General features: G+C 46.8%; 1 protein-coding gene across 1 annotated transcript in view; it reads left to right on the top strand.

Moving 5' to 3' along the window:
• The window catches only part of LOC141974076 (uncharacterized), a 64,572-nt gene that overhangs the window by 39,100 nt on the left and 10,814 nt on the right, over nucleotides 1-14,658 (top strand). The window contains exon 6 of the mRNA XM_074933328.1: nucleotides 949-1,176. The gene's annotated coding sequence lies outside the window, so the exon portion shown is untranslated. The remainder of the gene's footprint in view (nucleotides 1-948; nucleotides 1,177-14,658) is intronic.

Genomic DNA, 14,658 nt, shown 5'->3' with positions numbered 1-14,658 from the left:
AAAATCTTCTGGGTGTCTCTCTCGGGGGACTTCTACTGAGGGTGGCTCCCGGAGAGTTTGTCTTGTGCTGAAAAGTGACTTTTAATGGGGCAGGGTGGAATTTTTCCCTGGTGCTGGTTTGGCAAAGGCAGGACGAGCTGGGGTGTTGGGTTTGTGGGCAGTTCCGGTCGCATCTCAACAAATGCTGGGGTGGGTTTAACTTCCCGGTGCTCCAGTGGGGCTGTGAACATTTCCTGGCGTGCTTATTTGCAGGGGGGCACCGATTGTGAGTTCCTCGTGAGCAGCTTTCCTTAAAGGAAACAGAAAATGGTGTTGTGGCTCTTCCTGACTAATAAAGCAGAGAGCGCTTGCCTTCAGCATTCCCGTATTTGTCAGTGAATGCTGCAGTGACACAGTCTAAACGGTGGGAGGGAGGATTTGGGGACGAGCCCCTTGGCAGGTGATTTGTTTCGTGATCTGGTCTGTGCCCCAACTCTCCATCTTTTGGAAGCGAGCAAGCAATTGGGGCATTGGGAGTGAAGCAGACGGCTTTCCTCTGACTTAGCTTATTTTGCAGCTGTTTGCCTTCTTTTGTGCCTTATTTTCATGCTCAGACTGTGAATTTATTAGTTTTAAAAATGTAAGCCTTTTTTCTCACTGGCAGTATTTTCCCTTTAATGATTGAATTCTTAAAGCTGTATTTTTAATGTGAGTTGGCTCAGCGAGGAAGCAAAAAGTCTACTCTCGCGTTCTTGTTGTTCCCGTTACTGAGAGATAAATACAGGTAATTTAATGTCACATTGTGGAACTGTGTCTAAGGATTTTAATATGAACTGTTGCTTGAAGTGCTGCATTCTTTTGTTAATTCATTTAAACTATTTGCTTACACGGGTATCTCGGAAGGATTTCTGTGTTCGTTTGATTACTGCAACTCTAGCATTTCTCAGTTTGATCCTGCTTGTTTTTCAGAGCGTTGAGCACTAAGAGAGGCGGCCCAGCATCTCCCTGGCATAGATGTGAGACACCCCGAACTCATTCTGGAAGCCTGTGAGGAAGTTATTGATGTGCGGATCATCTGCTGAGGCTGCTCCTGTGCTGGGCTTTGAGCCCGGGCTTTGCGCGAGCGCTGGTGCAGAGTTTGAGAGGAAACACCCGCGTGCGCCGCGCCTTTGAGCAGGCACAAGCCCACATCTGCAGGTGAGCCAGGAGGCCCGGGACAGAGCTGGACGTGCGTGTTTAACGCACTCCAGCCTGTGCCCTGTAATGCTCTCCAGTGAAGCCACGTTCGGCAGCCAGCTGCAGGTTCCCTGCGAGATGGGACACCAGGTGAGACAAGGCCACCGGGACGGGCAGCGCGTCCGAGCGCAGGGGGCTGGGGAGCGTGTGCCAGAGCTGCTGGTAGCCCTGGAGAGGCCAAGGAGTCACAGAGCAGTTCTGTGTTTGACCCAGGCTCTCCTGAGCAGCGTAACTCCGGCGGAGGGGATCTGGGTGCCTCAGTGGCGTGACGGGAGAATCTGGCTCTGAGTCCCCGTGTCCCTTAGTGGCTCATTTGCAAAGTGGGGATGAGGGGATTCCCTCCTTTCTGTGGGGCACCGGGAGATAAAGACATTTAGAACGGAGTTACCTGGTGTGTTGCTGAAGATGTGTAAGAAACAGAAAGGAAGCAAACTGTGGAAAGCCTGTTTACAACTAGTGCCTGTACAGTGTGATTTTGTGGGAGGCTCGGAGGCCTTGGCGTGTGGGATGTTTTTAAGCCAGGTGTTGTTCAGCAAGGTTTTCTGCTTGGGTTTGGGGTTTTTTTTGATAAAGGCTTTATTTTAAATAATATTTTAAGAGGATTATTTTACAGTGTTTGCAGTGCACTTCAGTTTTCTATCGGGTCGTGCCCTTCCGGCCCCTTGGTGGGATGAGAGGTGGGTGTATGTATTATGTCATTTATAATTAATTTACGATATATCATATATGATGAATGCTGCTTATTAAATATGAAAGCCTTGTCTGCAGTCCTGGCTGTAGCGTGGCAGCAGCACTCCTGTCTGTTCATACAGCACTGCTGAGCAAACTCGCTGGCTTAGGCTGTGATGCGGCGCCCAGTGATAAGAGAAGTCTTAGCTCCCTGCCTAGGCAAACGGCGTTAAGGGGAATTACATCTCTTTCCAGAGTAGGTTCCCCGTCCCTTCTCCCTGCCCCTTGCGCACCAGCCATCAGAGGTGTAGCAAGACTACACTCTCCCCAAAGCACAGCGGAGAGCAGAGAAGGTGCTGCTGGTGGCTCCCCAGCTCCATAGGGACTGCTCTGAGTCCAAGGCAGCGCCCATGGCTGGATTTCTGAGACCACACACAAATATTACAAATTAATCAGATTTTCAGATTCCTGCATAATAACTCTGCACGTTTGTTGTTTAATCCTATTCGAAAATGCTGTTATGATTGACACCTTGCTGTACAGATAGAAGTCAACTGAATAATATGTAGCAGTCAATTTTATTTGTACCTTAATGTGCTGAAGTTGGGGTTTTTTCACGTTTCCATTATTTATAAGTCTGTCCACTCTAAATGGGTAAAAGGGACCGATTTCTTTTCTTGTGAGGAAAGAAAGGATGTTGTCAAAAGACAAGAGTTTTGGCTGTGCAAGTAGATCGGGAGAACCTTGGAGTAGGCTAGGTGTAAAGAGAGTATGCGATTTAGGAGTTCTACCCTGAGATCTCTGCTGCGTCCTCCCTGGGGTCTCAAATCAGACTGCAAAGCAGTTCTGCGAGACACCTTACCCCTGTTCTTCCCCAGTATTCTCTGCCCTTCTGGGTCTCACCCTGTTAGAAACAGTACTCAATCGAAACACAGAGGATATAAAATACAGATGTATTTTTTACTCCTCAGAATTACATTGATTGCTTCTCAGAAAGCCGCTGCTGCTGAACAGAACTCAACCAAGTATGGCAAGATAAGTATTAGCCAGCAGGTTACAACTGAATTGTACAGCTTTAATGGAAAAGGATGCGGAGGGACTGCCCGGTATGAAAGTGATAAAGGGGTGAGCAGGAAGTATCAAAGCTTCAGCTTTTTCCATTTATTTCCTTGTTTCTTTTTATTTCTTGCAGATGGAAATGGTAGGAAAAGTTTTCCTCAGGTGGAATATTAATTTTAAAAAATAAATTCTCTGCACCGTGCCTGAAGTACTGTTTAGTTATTAAGCTCTGGTGACTACTGGTTACCAGGTGAATTGTGTGAAGCACCAAATCCTACAGGTTGTCAAGCAGAAAAAAGAGGAGACAGCTCGTGTGTCGAGCAAACTCCCTTACAAACCGCGTGCATAGTACTCTCACCTGCTGGAGCAGCGACTTGCCTTTACCTTGTGCCTGCTTTAAAGTTTAGTGTCAACACACCTCTCTTCTCACAGTTGTAAACGGGTTTCGCTTTAGTGTTTAAAATACCGTCTCTCTCAGAGCATTAGGCTGCACCGAAGAACCTGTCCTTCCTAAATCACAGAGGAAAAGGACACACTGATGCACAAAGTCTGCTGCGTTAAAATTTGAGAGTGCAGGTAAAGCAGGGAACTGGAGATTAAAAAAATAATGCGGGAACAGGAGCGGGGAAAAGCCGATATAACAGAGTGAAGGGCAAGTGGCTTTTTAGGGTGGGTGGGGGATGAAATCTTAATGAAGAAACAGGCATTGCAAAAATGCATCCTTCCACTGCGGAGTGCTCCAGGTTATAGTGGCTGGGCACGTAGTATTCTGCAGGAACATCAACTCGTGCCGTTCTTACATCATTTCTTCACCCCACGGTGCGGAGCTGGAGGGTAGGGATTAAGCTGGGAAACCTTTGCTCTTCATTTAGCCAGGGGCGTCTAATTGCGAGCTAAAAGGTGCAGCTCTGCTGCCAAACAACTTTTGCAAGCAGTGACCTTACCAGGTGAGAAGTTTCCCGCTATAACCGTTGCTGGCAGATAGAAGCATGGGATCAAACAGGGCCTTGCTGGAGCATCCGGGGCAGTTCCCTACCTGTGGATGCCACCACACCTTCCATAACGTAGCGAAACCAGGCGATACTCCTCAACTTTCATCTCTCTTAAACCTCACCGGGCCTGGTCGGCCGAGAGGAGTGGGGGACGTGTTTCCATGCTGTTCTCTGACCTATCTCACTCCTCCTGTTGTCACGCCTGCTGTCCCTGGGTTGCCAGCGCAGCCAAGCCAGGTGTCCACAGCGTCTGTGAGCTGGAGCTTCTCCTGCTGTCTTTTACTTCTTCTCTCATCAGTAAACTGCTAAACCTTTTCATCACAAACTACCTCAGTTAGGTCACTCAGAAGACAACACCCTGAAGAGTTTTTGATTAACGTACGAATTCAGAAAAGTTCTGATCTAACAGAGTACTTGAATTCATACTAAACGCTGATCAAGGGAATAATCCCACTAAATCTTCTGTGATCCATATATGCGTTTAACTGATTTTCTTCTCAGGGGCTTTCAGACCTCAGGGTGATTGGATAAAACAATTACACCTCTTGCTTGTGGAAAGAGAAAAGAGCCTTCAGTGACAGGAATCACAGGAATCATAGAGGAGATATGTTAAGCATTTAAAATGAGAAAATGAGTCTCTTTAGGAATCCAAGGCACAGGTAAAACGGAGCGACTAATGATACGGAGGTTACCCAGTACAACTTATTCAGTGAAATTACCGATTCCTCAGTTGTCAGTTACCTCAAAATAAGATTTTTTTTTCCCCAAATACATTTGTGTTAAAGTGTTCAGTTGCTGTATGGTCGTGATGCCCCACTAAGTCAATGTGAATGTGTAAATTCCTGCTGTGACATTTGCACAAAAATGTGTTTTTCCTGGCTCCTATTAAGCAAATTTCATATGCACAAGGAATATGCAAAGAATAGACACTTGGAGGACGCACCCTTCTCTCTTCCCTTGCACTTAATCAATTAGTAAGACTTGAGTGATCTGGGTCATGTCCTTAGGAAGGGTTCCCATTCCTTTGTGTTCCAAGAGAAAACCACAACCCTTCCTTTTCCGACCACACCAGCTGGCTCTGTTGGAGTATTTGTCCTTCAAGGTTTGGTGCTGCGGTTCTCAAGTGCCCAGAACCCGTGAAAACAATCTGAGATTAAACAGCAGAAATTCCTGGTGTGAGGAAGCGCAGCCTGCCTGTAAAAGGAGGTAAATGGCCACGGGGTCCCTCCTGCCTCTTACTGATTCAGCAGATGCTTATGCATATGTCGGCTCAAGCACTGGGGTGTCCTGTTAAATATAAAAAATGGCCATTGTAATGATCCCGTCAGCTAATGGGGAAGCTGAGGCACAGAGTGGCGAAGTGACTGCCCTGTGTTTCTCAGCAGGACGATAGCAACACCAGCCTTAGAAATCATGTTTCCCAGGTCCCGTCTGCCAAGGGTCCGTTTACAGATTTGTAGGGGAGAGCACGAGAGCGCTGCGTTTAAATTAACGTCAGAAGAGAACGCGTCAGAGAATACATTGCAGGGTATTTTCCGGGCATTCCCACAAAACTTTCTTACAGATTGTTTTCAAGGCTGAATCCTGCTGGTCTCGCAGGCATATCTCACTGGCTTTAGGGTGGCTGCTTCTGTAAGTAAAATCAGCAATACTGTATTTTAGCCCAAGCAAAGGTTCTGTTAGAATAGGAGAAAAAGAATGGTTCAGAGAAAGCACAGCCGACGGCTGAAGTGTAAATGCTTTTCCTCCTTTTCTGTCTTCTTTCCCTAGAGCAGTACATGGTTGCAGTAGGGGGTGGGGATTAAGCAATCCTGTCCACTTTCTGCACATCTAAAGCAGTTTGTATTTTTGACGGAATTTTTGGTTTCGGAACAATGTCATGAAAGATTTTTAGTTCTACATGCGGTTACATTTCAAAAATGTACCTGCTTTTAGAGGCGGGGGAAGGAGAGAAGGGAGGAGTACCAACTACTTGGGTCTCGTGCCAGACTTTAAGGTAAAATTAACTCCTTAAAAAAGATTTTTAAAGAGAAGACAACCTTTTTCTAATGTGCATTAAGAATGTTGGAGAGCTTACTGAAGCATGTGCTTTGAGCTTTCAGGAGCAATCTGTGGTCAGGGGTTTGAAATGAAAATTGGTCTGTGATTTACATGGTCAGTGGAAAGAAAATTAACCTATGGAAGGTTGTAATGAAATATTAGACAAGTAAAAAAGTAGATGGGGATCTAGTGGAACTGAAAAGTCCCATCTGGAGGAACTGTGTGCCATTTTTACATTGATCTGTGTTCTGCGTGAGTTGTAATGTTAGTGGTAATTTTATGGGACTGAACTGAAATGAAAAGGGTGTTGCCGCAGACTGCCGACAATATCGGCTTGTGTTCAGTGGAGATCCTGCATCCTTTTCCCCATTTTCCTATAATGTGGCTCATTGCACTTTTTTTCAGCCGCTGTCGTTGAATTGATTCAGCCTTTTACTTGAGGTTATTCAAGAAGAACATCCAGTGCTCACAGATACAGTCTAGCAGCACATTTCAAAGCAACACTGCTGCTTCCACTGACCCCGGCACAGCTGAGGCACTGTCCCGGGGACCCTTTGCAATATCTGCTGAAAGGGCAGGTTACCACTCGGAAACACAGTTTATTGACAGAGTTTAAAAAATACGTTCTCTTCTGATTTGTGCCTCATCAGCACAGTAGGAGTGAAGAATCAAAGCTTCTCCAGAACACATCTATCTGTTCCTCTGACCCTTTGAACTCTGCTGTTCAGTGCAGGACATCCCGATTGCTCTTGCTGTCAGCTTCGGGGAGAATGAAGGGAGAGAAATACGTCAGAGTGACATGATGCCACGCTCCCCGCACTCTTCTCCTGCTTTTGTACTAGACAATCTTTCGCTTGTTTCAATAATCCAGACTTTACTGCTCTGGGAAAGAGGAGCTCTTGTCCTACCTTCTGACATAACCCTCCTTCTGTAGTCTCCCCGTATGACACCTCCTGATTTATCATCGTTTACGCCCTTTGAAATGTAGGGCTCTGATTTGGCAGAAGATTAATATTCTTTGGAATCAGTAGGCTCTATTAGAGCCTTTGGGGAAACTCGTCCCATCATGGATTTAAAACACCTCCAGTTTTCAAAGTGTAGAGAAGAATCTTCCCATCAAAGGCTTGCTTCCCTCTGTTATTAAATGAATTCGCAGTAGGTCCTATCAAAGCCTTGTTTGTTGTGGACACCTTATCCCCCTGCTCACAGGAGAGGTGTGTTAGATTTCCCGAGCAGGTGGAAGTACGTTTATGCTATTTCTTTTCTCCGTTCCTTTAGGAAAGACGTAGGTCTGATTCAAATACATGCCAAGCATTCTAGTTTCTTTGAACTGCACAGGACTTCAGCTCGGCTCAGCACCATGCAGGATTTGGACACTGCCGAGTAAACACAGGCCGTAGCCTTGTACCTCTTCTCGGTGTTATTTTTTTCTAATGAAAACTGGAGAATCGGGTTTGAAATTTTACCAAGTGCATATCACCATTAGCTGAAAGAGGCTTACACATCACATTGTACAACTAATATATGCAGTGCATTAGTTTGAAGAAGGCTGTTGTTGAAGAATATAACTTGAAAGAAACCATGTTATTTCTCCAGGAAATTAGTTTTGTAAGGATATTTGAAAGAGGAGAAATATCCCAAATCTATCCCAAACAGGACAGATGTTTTTCAGCAGAATGCTGTGGCTGATGGCTGTAGGAGCAGCCTCTCTAATCACAGGCTACTGTAAAGGTCAGAATTAGGTATTGGCTTTCCGTCCTGTGCATCTGAAACAATATACCCTAGCGAACGTAACTGGGAAACGGTGGTAACTGAGCCTACTGAACCCTCAGCACTGCAGAAAGACAAGTTTTGAGAGAAGATGCTGAGTGGATCCTGCAGCTGGTAACTGTCATCCTGGGAATAATGACACTAATTACTAGATGCTCGCCCCAGACCCTTGGCCTGTGACTTTGACGGAGTCAATGACTGCTGCTCTGGAGAGCGTAGTGCTGGTAGATTTGCAGTAGGTGTCAGCAGAGCAAAAAGGCCCCAGGGAAGAGACTTGTCTCTGATGATCTTCAGGGTCCCCACTTTTACAGACCACAAGGACCTCACTGAACGATCAGATAACGTCTGCACAGACCACAGAGCAGTTGAGGATTTTCTAACAGAGAGATCCATTTCATCATAAAGTTCCTGATTTGTAAAGTTAAGATTACGACCACGTAAGCTCAGACTCATAGCACTTGCAACCAGCAGGTTTTACTTTTGAGGCTGTGCTTTAAATGAACCACAAGCCCCATTTTTTTCTATCGTCCTTCCTCCTGACCCGAGTCAAGTGGACTCTATTTCTCCGGGAGTTAATTTAAAATGCGACCAAATCTTTACTGACATAATTTAATTTTTGTAGGCCTTTAAATACTGGGAAGTTTATTTTACGTAGGAGAGTGGGCCTAGATCCTTGGCCTGTTACGTTCTCTGTCTCTATCTCTCTTTCTTCCCTCTCACCCCACAATAGTTCTCTGTCTCTCTTTCTGCCCTCCCAGCCCACAACAGATAAGTATATGAATCTGGTAATAGCCATAAATTCAGGGCATATAATCTAGCTGTCGTCTAAGGGTGAATATCAGGGATAATCCTGTATCCTTAAAATCAATAGCTGACTGGTGGCAACAGAAGAATTCCAGTAAAATCAAGATTCTGTTCATCAGGCACAGAGGAAAATGTAAGGAGAGCTGTATTTCTCTTGCTCCTGCAGTTTGTGAAGGATTGTTGATATACTTTGGAATATGAGTTCAGAACCTTTGATCAGATGGAGTGAAAAAGCATTTGAGTGCTGCCCCATGCTGGAGCCTGTTTTGTCTAAACAGCCAACAAGGTAATACTGTAACACCGCAAATCCAGGTTACTTACCCTCCTGTGCGACTAGCTGACGGTTCCTCATATTGTCTTCAGGGAGACAGGAGAGACTGTCGAGGCAGAGCTTCTCTTAACTGCATTTGCTGCTTCTGATGGTTTCCCACGGCACTGCGAGGGGACAGGAGAGATCCTTAAGGCCTGGGTGAGTTGTCCCGGTCTGAGCTGTCAAGCTGCCAGCTGACAGAGCTCCTAGCCACCTTTAGTTAGATAGAAGAGAAGAACTGCTTCTAGAAAAATCCTTGCAAGTTTGAAAGAATTGGAAAAACCAGTGCTTAAACATTGCTTTGAATGTAGAACCTGGAGTACAACCCTAGTATCTGTACAGCACTTAGAAGCAAGAATAAACATGGCGCTTGTATGAGCAGTTCATTTCTTTTCTACAGCCTGCAACAGAGAACTTAGTTTGTAAACTTGCTCTCTGTTTCAGCACTTATTTCTCACAGGCTTGTGCTGGTTTGCTTTGCTTTGTTTTGTTTACTGATTGTGCCCATAAAGGCGAGGGTACGCAGTGCACTTAGTTCCCACAGCAAGGTAAGAATGCTGAAGTTCCTAAGGAAGAAAGCAGAATGAATCTTAGAAGCCACACAGGTACTAAATGGTTCCCTTGGAGACCACAGTGTCATGTAGACTAAGAGGAAGATGTGCCCAGGCGTCTGAAACCAGATACAACAGGTGAATCATTGCTGTCTCCCTTAATGAAGGTCCTGTGATTCCCCACGTGAAAATCTCTGGAAGAGTGTGTTTTATAATGGTAAGTGCAGTGTTTGTCTCAGAAGGAACAAACTATTAGAAAGGTACTGAAGTAGCAGGTCACCATTTCAGTGTGGCCTCTCGGCTCTGAATTAGAAACTATCGGCTGTGACTGGCTTATTGGAGAAAGAAGTCTGCAAGGCTCATTTAAAAACTTAATTATTTTTTCCCGTTTAAAACTCAGTGACAAAGAGGCTGAAACTCAAGTCAGGTTCAGGACTTAAAAATTCTCCTCTAGAATTTTCAATGTAGATTCGTTTACAGTTGCCAGGAGACTGTAGGGGCAGACACTCAGAAGTTTCTGGTACAGAGCTGGATGACTTGCTGAGCTTCAGCAGAATTGCTGAAATCAAGGGGTCCTTTTAGGTCTGAGTAGTTTATGCTCATCTCTATAAGCAGATTACATCTGCTACGTTAGCTGCTGTTTCTGAATACGCTTTATTCCTTCAGCTCGCAGATGAAAAACTGACTGGATAAATGGCTCCTTCTCGATTTGACGTACTTCTCCAGGGTTTTAATTATGGCCTTTGGAGGTGGAATCCATTTTATGCAAGAACAGATTCACAATTTAAAAATATCAGTTGGGTTTCGTCATGACAAAGTGCTTCAGGTCAGTGCAAGGAGACAAGTATTTGCTGTGTTTAATTTTCAGAAAGCAATGTGATGACAAGGGACTAATATAAAAGTTCCGGTGGTGCATTTGGTTTGCCAGAACCAACTCGAGTGGGGGACGTGTGTCCTGCTTTAGAATGGTTTGAAATGTCAACAACCGCGCCTTTCCCCTGTAAAACAGACAGGGGCTCAGCACAGGGGGATCAACCTCCAACGGGAATCATTTATTCTCATGTTGCACATGCCTCCCCTTCCTTGCCTTACCAGCTGCTTTGATATGCTGTTAAAGTGGTAGAAGATGCTCATTCACTTTGCTTTGTTCACGCTGCTGTTAAAAGCACCGTGTATTTAATGAGAGTACAGAAGACAGGAAAAGATTCCTTTGTGTTATGGAGGAAAGGCTGTCACGATACTTTAGTCAGTGATGTTCTCGTGTTCTCCTGAAAGGTATTCAAGGCTGGTTAGCAGAACAGCCTTGTTCTACTACTACTACCTTTTTTTGTGGTGGGTTTGTAGATTGAAAGATAGCCTTTGAAGAAATTCTGTGTGTAGCTACATTAAAAGAAAAAAAAAAAGGGCGGGAAAAAAGTAAGCACCTGTGACTTTATCGAGTAGAAATAATGATTTCCATGCCCATGATTTGTATCATCCTGCCATCTAAACGTGCTCTACAACCATTAATTAAGATTTCCCCATATCTGTTAAGTAAAGTTCTCTCCATTTCATTGCTGAGGGAATTAAGATGCTGAGAAGTCAGGGAGCAATAGAACCCAACATCTGCCTTCAAACCTCTTCCTGTGCAGTGATCCCTTTCCTTTCTGCACAGTATTTTCTTCCCTTCCATGCTCAGAGTCTAAAAGCACCGGCAGGAAGGAAGCACCCCTGGAAAGAATTGGGGACTCCAAGATCAACGTTGTTTCTTCCAGAAAAATAAACCTCAGACCTCTCATTCCCTGTTCTGTATTCCTCAGCAACGCCTTGATTTTAGTGGCTGTCCCCCTGATTTATGTTTCTGGAGACAGGTGTTTTGTGTTGAGGCCCTAGATTTGCAGTACCCCAAATTCAGAAAAGAGTTCTGAGCGAGGAGGAGGACAGAAAGGGCTCTGCTACGCTTTTACTGCAGAGTTCCTTGGGAAAAGCAGAGCAGCAGGATGCAGTCCAAAGAGAAGTACTGGGGGGAAGCATCTTCAGTTAGAGGTAGTCATGCTCTCTTGTGCTTTCCTGGGAGGCTGAGAGGACAGAGGGGAGAAGCACGGTGCACTGAGGGTCCTAACTTCATATGGTTCGATACACTCGATGGCAGTTTGTCTCCGGGGTGTTGGTTTGGGTTTAGGGTACAAGATTTCCCTGTGAATCCTGAAGGTAGCTATTAAGTACCCAGAGACCTGCAGTATCTCTTCAGTGCTGTGTTTCCACAGAGCAGGGGGCAGAGCTTGCCCTCAAGTTGTTCTTACTGTGGGTAGACTTCCTAGATAGAGGTATCCCCGCAAAAATGATGATCATTTTTGTACGGTTGCTTGTTTATAATTTGGTTTTCTATCGGTGCCTGAGGAGCAGAGTGAGATCCCATTGTGCTGTGCACTTAGAAAATCCTGAGCTAGAGCAGCTCCCAAAGCGGCACGTAAGGCAGGAGACCCCGGGCTAATATGGTCAGATAGGGAAGACAAAGAAACAGGAAAGCAGTAGCGGTCAGTAGGGTCTTAATGGACACTGTCTGTCCTTGACGGGTAAATGAGAGAGAATGGGGGAAGAGGAAGGGGTGGGCAATACAGATCCTTGAAAATGAAAAGAAGCAACTTGTATTCAAGGTGATGAAGAAAAGATAAGCTAACAAACGATGTGAAAAGACAGCTCAGATAGCAGCCTTGGAGGACCAGCAGCACTCTACGTGGGTAAAAGGGACCGATTTCTTTTCTTGTGAGGAAAGAAAGGATGTTGTCAAAAGACAAGAGTTTTGGCTGTGCAAGTAGATCGGGAGCACCTTAGAGTAGGCTAGGTGTAAAGAGAGTGTGCGATTTAGGAGCTGACAGGCAGATTCGTTTGCTGTCAGCACACAGACGGAATTGAATTGGTGTCCTTGAGATGACTCGGATAAAGGGTTAGGAGGACCAGGGCGAGGATCTGAAGGAACTGCTACAGAAAGCTGGAATGAGGGATGAGAAGGATCTTCCGCAAGGCATGCCAGTGGAGCCAGGTGCACATCTGCTCGCCTGGGAGGCGGCCGAACTCTCTCCGCATCTCTGGCAGCTCAGTCGGGGACAGAGATGGGGTGATCACCTCGGGCCCTCCCTCCTGTTCCCGTGCCGGGCCCGTCCCCATCCGCCCCTTTGCGAGCTGACTTTCTGGTGTATTTGGTTTCTGTATCGGGGCGACTGATCCCGGCCCTGGCTGTCTCTCTGGCTCAGCTGCTGTGCTGGTGGAGGCGACCGAGCCTGGCTCTGCCTGTGCCCCCGGCCCAGCTGCTGTCCCAGTAAGTTCACTCTCAGACCCTGCAGCCCTTCCTCCCCCTTGAGGGCAGTGAGTGGCCTTCAAAAGGACACGGCAGGCATGGGCAAGTGTGGTGGTGCAATTCCTACCCCTCCCTGCCGTCCTTGTTGGGCTGCTTGGTGCCAGGTGTGATTCCATCCACATTCCCCCGAGCCATACACCAGTCTGTGGAGATAAGGACTGATAACCTTGAGGAGCCTGGCTCCTGCCCCCCTCTGATTGCTCGGAAAAGGTTATAATGGCCCATCATCTCCTGATGGCCTGACACCCCTGTGCCTGGGATGTGGTCAGATGGAGCAGTAACAGGGGTGCATGTTATTCAAATTCTTGTGCAACTGCTGGAAGGCACCAGATAGCATTTGACAAAAGTCAATCATCTTGGATCCTATAAACTGCGACCACCAGAGAGGCCCTTTGAGCTCTCCTGGATCGCAGCGGGCTGTGGCCAGCATCTCCCCTGAGCTGGGATGCCTCTCAGGTATCGTCTGCTCCAGACGGAAGGCCAGGGCGAAGTCCCCCCGCTCGAGTCTCAATTATCGCCCGTTGAGGAATGCCAAGGCATTGGGAGTATTTGCTCTAAACTCGAGAGGGAAATTTTCTTTGAGCTAGCTTCTCTTGCACCTGTTTATTGGTGGGGGGGTGTGTGTGGGTACGTACCCTTGCCCTTGTTCCTGTGTGCTTGTCCCTTTTGTGTTCATTTTACTGCACCCAAACCCCTTTGTTTCTGTACGTATATGTCTGGTTTGTGTATGCGCATGTACATATGTGTATAAATTAAGGGACCGTTAAGTAAGTTAGAGTGAATCTTGTCATCTTAGAACCTGAATAAGTCGCTTTTCTTTCTGAGTTATTTTGTATTGACAAACAGTTGTTAGTTATTAATAAATCTAAATTATTTTTCTAAATCATTACCGTGTCAATACTTTCATCCGTGACAGCAAGTCCCCAGCACATCGCAGCGAGCTGTGTCTCCCGGGTTTTGCCAGGTTGCCGACACACCTTTTCTAAGCACTCCGCCAGTTTATCGGGGCTCTGCATTTGTTCGGGGGTGCAATTCCTAAGCCTTGGGGGTGCCCACTGACTCAGGTGCTTGCCCATCTCTTCCCACAGCCCTTGCCACTCACTGTTACCTGACCTCGGGGCAGGTTTCCGGGCACTGCTATTGTTGGAGAAATACCGCCTGGCCAAAACCCAAATCAGGCAGCCACTCAGAGAGCATTGTGCCGCAACCACACTGGCCTGGATGCTCCCAGGACAGTTAAAGCTCTCCCCAGCCGAGAGGATCTCTTCCCCTGGCTCACCCACAGAGGGGGTGAGACCCCTCACAAAAGCCCAGGCAGCAAACAGGTACCGCCCCCCCCCCTTGGCGCATGGACCTGACCTCAGCAGGGTCTGAATAACCCGGCTAGTGCCCTCTCCCCACTGCTGGGAAACCACCCTAGCCTAGCCGAGCCAGGACAAGGTACAAATCCTTCACACCCCAACGTCGGGCAGTGATCCCTTGGGCCAGCTGAACAGCCAAAACCAGCTGCTCCACGTTGTCTCATTAGATCTGCCACCCTACACTTTGCAGTGGCCAAAGACAAAACAGGCCGTTGCTTGGCAGCAGCCTGGGGCTGCTTGGCACCGCAGCAGAAGCATGCTCCTAGCTCGGGCCGTGGCCAGCCCCAGGCACAGAGAGAAGGAGGAAGAGGAGGAGGAGGACCACAGGCAGCGCCAAGCTTCATTATTGCAGCAAGATGCACAGGCTGTAGGTTAGCTTTCTAAGCCGGTAACAAAGCCTGCAGAGATGGAGAGGGACACACACCTTATCTGAGTCTCTCAGGAGCACGGTGAGGTCTGGAGAGCCATCAGTGAAGGGAATCATGTCGTTTTCACACCACTGCTGAGGCTGGCAGTGGGCTCCCATCTCCGGGTGCTTCTGAAAACAGAG

The sequence above is a fragment of the Athene noctua genome, unplaced genomic scaffold (genome assembly GCF_965140245.1).
Source record: "Athene noctua unplaced genomic scaffold, bAthNoc1.hap1.1 HAP1_HAP1_scaffold_31, whole genome shotgun sequence".
Classification (NCBI taxonomy): Eukaryota; Metazoa; Chordata; class Aves; order Strigiformes; family Strigidae; genus Athene; species Athene noctua.
Note: the sequence above shows the minus strand (reverse complement) of the source record. Positions and strands in the feature narration are given on the sequence as shown.